Genomic DNA, 8,178 nt, shown 5'->3' on the forward strand with positions numbered 1-8,178 from the left:
ACACACACCACAGGTCGTCGAAAGGTAAGTAGTATAGGGAGATGTTGTGTAGGCATTGGTGGTTCAGTGGTAGAATTCTCGCCTCCCACGCGGGAGACCCGGGTTCGATTCCCGGCCAATGCAGTTGTTTTAGGTATCTGCCCTCTTTCCTCTTCACTGTCGACAACACTGTCTCCCTCCCTGCACCTTGAAGTTTCCCACCTGCTGGGGCTCGACCTTAGACCCAAAGCTCTCGGCATCTTCAAGGCATCCCCCACTCACACAATCTTGGTGATTACCATGCTGTTGGTGTCTTTCATCTTCCTTTCAATAGACGTTTACTGAGCACGTACTGCGCCCTATTTTTTTCTTGGTATGCCTGTCTTCCTATCCCCAGTGCTTAGCACAGTCTGGCACATAGCTGGAGCTTAATAAATGTCAGTTGACTGACTAGTATACCAATTCACTTCTTGACTAACTCTTTGTTGGGAGTGATAAGACGAGTCCCGGATTCGCTCCGACCCTGGAAGCTGAAAGAAGTAGGGGCAAAACAAATTTTGTTTTAATTCAGTCCATATATGATTTCCCCAACATGCAGACCAAATAACGCATCTTTCGGGTTCTCTCTTTCCTGGGCTTAAGATACGGCCTAACCCAATAAAAATACGTTAAGAGAAAAGTAGGAAACTCTGTCCCTCACTTTAGACCTAGACAGGGAATCAAGAAAAGCATCTTCGTTCCTTAAGTAAGGACTTAGGAAAGTGGGGGGGGGGTAAGAGAAGAAAAGTAAGGTCCCACCGAGATTTGAACTCGGATCGCTGGATTCAGAGTCCAGAGTGCTAACCATTACACCATGGAACCACTTTGAGAAAGCTTGTATTTCTCTCCTTTTCAGCAAAATTTGGAGCATTTACTTTCCATATCAGTCATCAATTCCTTTTTCTCAGGAAAGTCTACCTTGAAAGACTTGTATGGACTGATGCTGAGTGAAATGAGCAGAATCAGGAGAACGTTGTACACAGTAACAGTCACGTTGTACGATGACTAATATTGATAGACTTAACCCTTTTCAGCAATGCAAGGATCTAAGACATCTCCAAAGGCCACATGATAGAAAATGCTGTCTACATCCAAAGAAAGAACTATGGAGTTTGAATGCAGACCAAAGCATACTATTTGCTATTTTTTTTCTTCTGTTGTGTTTTGTTTCCTCTTTCTGGTGGTTCCTCCTATTGGTTCTAATTCCTACTTACAACATCACTAATGTGAAAATCTGTTTAATAGGAATATATATGTATATCCTATATCAGATTACACATGGTCTTAGGGAGGGAGGCCGAGAGGGAGGGGGAGAAAAATTTAAAACTCAAAAAGCTTATGAAAGTGATTGCTGATAAATCAAAATAAATTTTAAAAAAGAAATAACACAAGCATTTCATAACATAATGGAATAAAAAAGATGATTTAACATGAAACTGAAAATCTATTATATACAACTTGCTATTTCTTTTAGATAAATAATAAAGTTATCATGCAAAAAAAAATATTTTTCGAGAAAAATGGACAATGTCCACAGCTGCGAAGACACCACCTGCCACTTCCATTGAACCCGTGTCTGACTGTATGCGAGTCTCTGTCTCTGTCTCTTTCAGTCTCTCTGTGTCCGTCTTCGTCTCTCTTTTTATCAGATTACCTTACACACCGAAGGTCCTCGGTTTGAAATCACGTGGAAATCATTGCCCCCACTCCACCTGCATCCATGCCCCCAATACGCTCTCCATCTGCTCTTGGAAGAGGAAGGGGTCCCTTTTACAGAGCTAACTGTTGGTAGTCCTTGAGAGCCAGCAAGATTTCCTTGCATCACAGTCGGTACACCATTCGCAATAAAGATGTCTAGACCTTTAGTAGACAGACTAGTGATGTGCATTGTTGGAAAAGTCTCTGCTCTGAGTACTCCAGCGACCCAGCTCCTCAAATCACTCGTTCTAGAATCCAACTATGGAAGGAGCACACACAAATTTTCATGACCAGCAAGCTCTTGTACAGAACCTGCTTAGCTTGGGCGAGAGGGAACAGGTTATACCTTTACCCCTCAGAACTGCAAGTCCCGAAGCACCACTACCACCCTACTCCCCTAGGATGGCCTGATTCCCTTCCCACCTGGGACCTTCCAGAGACACTTGGGACCAAGAAGAAGCGTTCTCCTCAATCACAAGTCCTGCCTTAATCAGAGGTAGGCTAATAAGGGGACGAGGGAGAGATGGAGAAAGAGCACATTTGGGATGATGCAGTCGAGAAGGAGTCAGAATTCTCCGGGAATTCCCCTGTTCTCCACTGGAGAGGAAGGGAGGAGAGGGAGAGGGGAGGGGGGGGGAGGGGGAGGGGGGGGGGGGGAGGGAGACAGAGAAGTTCAGTGCGCAGTGCAATGTCTGCGTGATAGAAGGTCTTGTCATTTGCTTTTGAACAAAGTAGAGCTGTTTGAGAAAATGGAACTCCATTTTAAAGTGGAATGTACATGATCCAAATGTCTGTGAAATCTAGCAAAAGAATCAGAGATTCCATGATGTACTGTAGGCATTCTGGACGCTGGACTTAACTCCAAATCCAGCAGCTCAATTTCATTCACTTGGAATCTCTTATATTTAATTTCTAGGAAATTCCTTTTCTCCATGCAGCAATAGACAAATAAGGTTCTCTTCTTGATTCTCCTTTTCGTCCAAAATGACTGAACTCTCCTACTTAACCCCTCTTCCACTCCTTGGCCTAGAGGCACTATTTCACTTGTTGTTTGTTCTTCGTTCTGGAAGAGGACCAGTGCATCAGGAAGGTGATGTCAAGACTTGCAAGTGAATTGGATTTAAGTGAGGGAGGGCTGCGCATAGTCACCAGCCTCACTTTCTCCTCAGGAGCCATCTGGGTCCAGTGGCAAGACTTAGATCAGGACAAGTGGAGATGGCACCTGGTGAAGCGGGTGACCTTGGCCTTTTTTAATCGAAGGTCTTTCCAAGTTCTCACTTTGACTGAAGCGACACCCATTCAGTGACTAAGGCTAGGTAAGACATGAGCCAAGGAATGGCCCCTTTTACCTAATTTAAAAGAAACTTAATTTGGGAGGAGAAGATCTTCGGGGTTTCTGGTCAAAACAGAAACAATTACTATTTGCCTTCACTCTGAGCCATCAGGGCCCCAAAACAGTGGGGCATGGGCTGGGATCTTTGGGTTTAAGGCATGGTCTTTAAGAAAGAAATCTAGCCAGTAAACACCAAGATATCATGTTAGATTTCAGCCAACAAATTTTACATTCCTTTGGGCAGAGCACCCGCCGGGAAAGGTGTGGTATCCTATGTGGACAGAGGGAGAGAAAGAAAGAGGGAGACGGAAAGGAGAGAGGGAGAGAAGGAGGAAGGAAGGAAAGAAGGAAGGAAGGAAGGAAGGAAGGAAGGAAGGAAGGAAGGAAGGAAGTGCATTCCCCATCTGTAACTGGCCAGTTGGGTCCCCTCTGAGGCAGCTTGGACTACTCACAGGTTGTTGTTTGTCCTTCCTTATCGAAGAGGACTATGACATCAGAAAGGTGATGCCTTGACATGCAATTGAATTGGATTTAAGTGAGACAGGGCTGTGCAAAGTCACCAGCCTCACTTTCTCCTCCGGAGACATTTGGGTCCAGTGGCAAGATATAGATCGGGACGACTGGAGATGGCTCCCACTATTTGGCTAAGGTCTTGGAGAGAGTCCCGAATTCATGGTTCTCACACGCTTTTCTGCCTCTTCGCGCTGACTTTTGGGTCTTGTCCACCAATTTCGGCTCTCTTCCAGACAGTCGGCTGTCAGCGTTACTACAGATCGAAGTGAGCATTCTGAGGGCATTTCCCTTGGGCTTGGCGTCCTTGGTTCCTAGCTTAGGACCTTGCACAGTACATTGTAGGCTCTAACTAGATATTTTTGCATTGTATTGTATCCCTGGGACTGAGAGAACAAGAAATGTGCTTGCGCGAGAGTGCGTGTTTTCACGTTTGGAAGCTGTGTGCATTGAACTGATTCTTTGTCCCCATTCTTGGTCTTCGACTCCCCCTGCCCCCCACCCCCCCCCCCCCCGCCCACCTTTTCCAGATTCTAAGTAGTGTCGGGGCTAGTCAAGGTCTCGTCTTGTAGTCCCTAAAGCTACGACAGGCACTCATTTAAATCTTGACTGAATGTGAATCCCAGAGAGAAAATGATAACTGCTCTGAAAAACTTGCGCTTGTGAAATTTATGACCCCCTCCCAATAAAAAATGTTGTCAATCAGGCTTGAGGAAAAAAAAACAAGCAAAAAGTCTGAACTATGGAAACGGAGAGCAGGGAAATGGGCACAGCAGTGGACATTGGCCTGTCATCTGTTTCCATAACTTAAATTCCTAGAGCCCCTGTATTATGTGTGAATTTAACCGCAAGGCATGTGTTCTCCCTCCCCCCCTTTAGCAAAAATAACTTTTTTAATATAAAAAAAGCACATAAATTTAGCTTAGTCAAAGTTACGCCCACTGGTTACATCCTCTAAGACAAGTTTATTTAGATAAGTTTAGCTGGTCCCCAAGGCTAAACTCCCTTGCAGGCATAAGTTTCGTTTAGATAAATTTAGGTACCGCCCCAAGGTACCGCCCGAGCTTACCCAGTGTATGTGCGCGCCCCAGATAAAATTTCCTCCCCTCCCCTCACACTTCCAAAAATTGTGTAAAAAATGATTTTGTTCACCTGTCAGCCAGTCTACGCTATGGCGGACAATCCAGCTTGGTCACGGACGCTGACTCTCTAGCCGGGCAGGAAGGCCCGCTAGATTCTGCCCGAGGGGAGCCACGATCCAATTTTGCTGGTAGTTGGGGTGATCCCGTACAGTCTGTGGCTTTCCATCCTCCGGAGCAAATCTTGGGGGCAAGGGGAGGGAAGCGGTGACTTGGCTTTACACTTGGTTAGTGCAGACAGCTTTGAGTGGTCTTGGCTAAACCTGGCCTTCGGTATTTACACCCGTTACAATAAACAACGTGGGTTGCGCATCAGTTCCAACCGGACGTGAGTCACTTGCGGTACCAGTTCAACTTGCTACAAAGCACCACTTATTAAAAAATGAAAAGTGAAAAGAACTTTTAAAAAGCAGCTGCATTGGCCGGGAATCGAACCCGGGTCTCCCGCGTGGGAGGCGAGAATTCTACCACTGAACCACCAATGCTCTCGTGTGCAGGCCTTCTTCCTATACTTCTCTTCATTTATCCCAGGGGATTCTGCAGATCATTAAAAAGTCACCTAAATCTTTTATGTAGTGTCTGGCAGAGCCAAAATCTCGTCCTGTAACACTTAAAGCTGCGGTAGGCACTCACTTAAACCTTGACTGAATGGATGAATCCCTGATCTGCACAATAGCAGCACCAATCGCACCAGCAAACTTCTAAGGTCCCTGACGCCTCCAAACCTATGCTCCTCTCATTCTCTCTCCCCTTAGCCTCTTTTTCCTTTTGCCCACAGCTCAGTCCTCAGAGACTGTGTAATTGTGTATCTCTGTCTCTCTCTCCCTCCCCTTCCCTCTCCCTCTCCCCATCTCTCCTTCTCCCTCTCCCTCTCCCTGTCTCTCTCTCCATCTCCCTCTCCGTCTCTCCCCCTTTCCCTCTCCCTCTCCCTTTCCCTCTCTCTTTCTCCGTCTTTTTCTCTCTCCTTCTCTCCCTCTCTCTCTCCCTCCCCCCATACACACGCACACACACATACACACCTGCATTTCACTCAGATATAGTCCAGTATCCCTTCTTTAAAGAGAGATTGTGTGACCCCAATCTCCTTCTCCCTTGCTTTGAACAATCAAACTCTCTCTTGGGGAGGAATTGGCAGAGGATACTCTAGTAATATCCCTCTATTCATTCCTTTCTCCAAGCCACATCTAGATAGACCATTGTGGATATACACATAACCTACATGGGCAACACAAACACACAATCTACGTCAGCAATGGGCTTTTCTTAATTCTATTCTTCTTGAACCCCTCTGAAGCCTGATACTGTTGACCACTGTCTCCTCCTGGGAACTTTCTCCTGTCTGTTTTTTTCTGACACATTTGTATTGTTTCTCTTCTCTACCTATCTGTCTATTTCTTCTCTGTCTTCTCTAATTGTTCCTTATTCACATACCACACTTTAATTGAAGTTGTACCCCAAAGCTCTGTCCTGGACCCTCTTGCCTTCTCTCTCTACATTTTCTTTCTTTTTCTAAAAAATAAAATAAAACAATTGGCAGACCTGTTTCTCTCCTTTCCAAACCCTCCCCACATTTTAAAAGAAAAAAGAAAACCCTTGGCACTAATATGCAAATTTCCTCATTGTTCATGTCCAAAAATGTTTGAATCTTTGTACATCTTGGATTCATGGCCTCCCTATCAGGGGATGGGCAGCACAAATTATCATCACTTCTCCAGAAGCATTGGTGGTCATTGCAATGAAGAGAAATCTTCAATCTTTCCCTCTTGTTTGTCTTTAGTGCTGTTAGTTCATAAACTGTTGTCTCAGGTCTTCTCACTTCACTCTGCCTCAGTTCATACAAACCTTCCCAGGATATTCTGAAATGAACCCACACATTTCTTGTGGTGGATTCTATTACATTTATATATCACAATTCATTCAGCCATTCCCCAATTGATGGACACCTCCTAACTTTCAAATTCTTTATGACTATAAAAAGGTGCTGTAGCTACTTTTGTACATTGGGCTCTTTTCTTCTTACTTTGATCTTGTTGAGGTACGGATCTAGTGGTCCTTCAACATTTTCTTTCTATCATCTCATCAGCTCCCATTGATTTAATTACCACCTCTGGGCATATGACTCCTTACTATATATATGTATGCATGTATATGTGTCTGTGTTACATAGGTATATAAATGCATGTATACACACATAAACATATTTTAGGCCATGTGTGTAAACATCAGGGGAAAGCAAAGGTCAAACACTTCACCCACAAAGCTAGAGGTAATTAGATATATACACATATCCTTATGTGTGCATATGTGTATATACACATATATGTATAGACATACATGTACAGAAATACATATATATACTATTTATGTATATATGTGTGTACATGTTAAATATATGAAGTGGTTGACCTTTGTTTTCCCCTTGAAACTTGACCTTGTGTGAAAATGTAATTGAAGCCCAGGAGAGGTAACAGCATGCCATTGTTGCTCTATGTGTGTGTGTGTGTGTGTTTGTGTGTGTGTGTGTGTGTGTGTGACAGTCTCTGAGGATTGAGTCTTGGGTAAGAGCAAAGAAACTTAAGGGGAGGGAGAGTGAGAACAGCATAGGGTTTGGAGGTGTCAAGGCCCTTAGAAATTTTCTGGTGAGGTTGGTGCTGCAATTGTGCAGATCAGGAGCCCAAGGCCTAGGTTTAGGTGACTTTATCATGAACTACTCATTTCAATGTGTTCAGAGCCCCCCAAGATAAAGGAAGAGAAGTATAGGAAGGAAAACAAAGAGTAGGGGCATTGGTGGTTCAGTGGTAGAATTCTCGCCTCCCACGCGAGAGACCCGGGTTCGATTCCCGGCCAATGCAGCTGGCTTTTAAAGGTTTATTTCGCTCTCTAAATATAAACACCTTTCTCTTTGTATTAAATGGTTCTTTGTACAACGCAAGTGTTCCCGAGCAGTTATCACTTTCTCTCGTGAATTCTATCATTCGGCCAAGTTTTAAATTAGCGCCTACCGAGGTTTTAGGCACTACAGGACCAGAAGGTTTACCCAGGCACTACAAAAAAGTTGGAAGAGGGTGGAGGATGGGGGTGGGGCGGACAACCAAGAAATAGGGACTAAGAATCTGTTCAATGCACGCAGCTTCCCAGGACACGAAAACACACACGCGCCCACGCGCTCACACACATTTCTTGTTCTCTTCGCCCCAGAGATTCAATGAAATCCAAAGAACATCGTGTAGCAGCCTGCAATGTACTGTGCCAGGTTGTAAGCTAGGAACCAAGGACGCCAAGCCCGAGGGCAATATCTTCAAGACGCTCACTTAGATCTGGAGTGGCGCTGAGATCCGGCGGTCTGGAAGGGTGTCCTTCCATAGTTGGAGTCCGAGAGGAGTGATGTGAAGAGTTGGGAGGCTGCAGTCCTCAGAACAGGGACCTTTTCCAATAGTGCGCATCACTAGTCTGTCTACTAAAGATCTAGACATCTTTACT

General features: G+C 44.8%; 4 non-coding genes across 4 annotated transcripts; 2 read left to right on the forward strand and 2 right to left on the reverse strand.

Annotated features, from left to right (window-relative positions):
• The first annotated feature begins 52 nt into the window (after positions 1 to 52).
• On the forward strand, positions 53 to 123 carry TRNAG-CCC. The gene has a single exon. It is a non-coding gene; the product is annotated as a tRNA-Gly (tRNA).
• A 645-nt stretch (positions 124 to 768) lies between these two features.
• Positions 769 to 840, reverse strand: TRNAQ-CUG. The gene has a single exon. It is a non-coding gene; the product is annotated as a tRNA-Gln (tRNA).
• A 4,272-nt stretch (positions 841 to 5,112) lies between these two features.
• Positions 5,113 to 5,183, reverse strand: TRNAG-CCC. The gene has a single exon. It is a non-coding gene; the product is annotated as a tRNA-Gly (tRNA).
• A 2,296-nt stretch (positions 5,184 to 7,479) lies between these two features.
• On the forward strand, positions 7,480 to 7,550 carry TRNAG-CCC. The gene has a single exon. It is a non-coding gene; the product is annotated as a tRNA-Gly (tRNA).
• Positions 7,551 to 8,178: the final 628 nt, after the last annotated feature.

Source organism: Vombatus ursinus, unplaced genomic scaffold (assembly GCF_900497805.2).
Source record: "Vombatus ursinus unplaced genomic scaffold, bare-nosed wombat genome assembly UNPS02014768.1, whole genome shotgun sequence".
Taxonomy (NCBI): Eukaryota; Metazoa; Chordata; class Mammalia; order Diprotodontia; family Vombatidae; genus Vombatus; species Vombatus ursinus.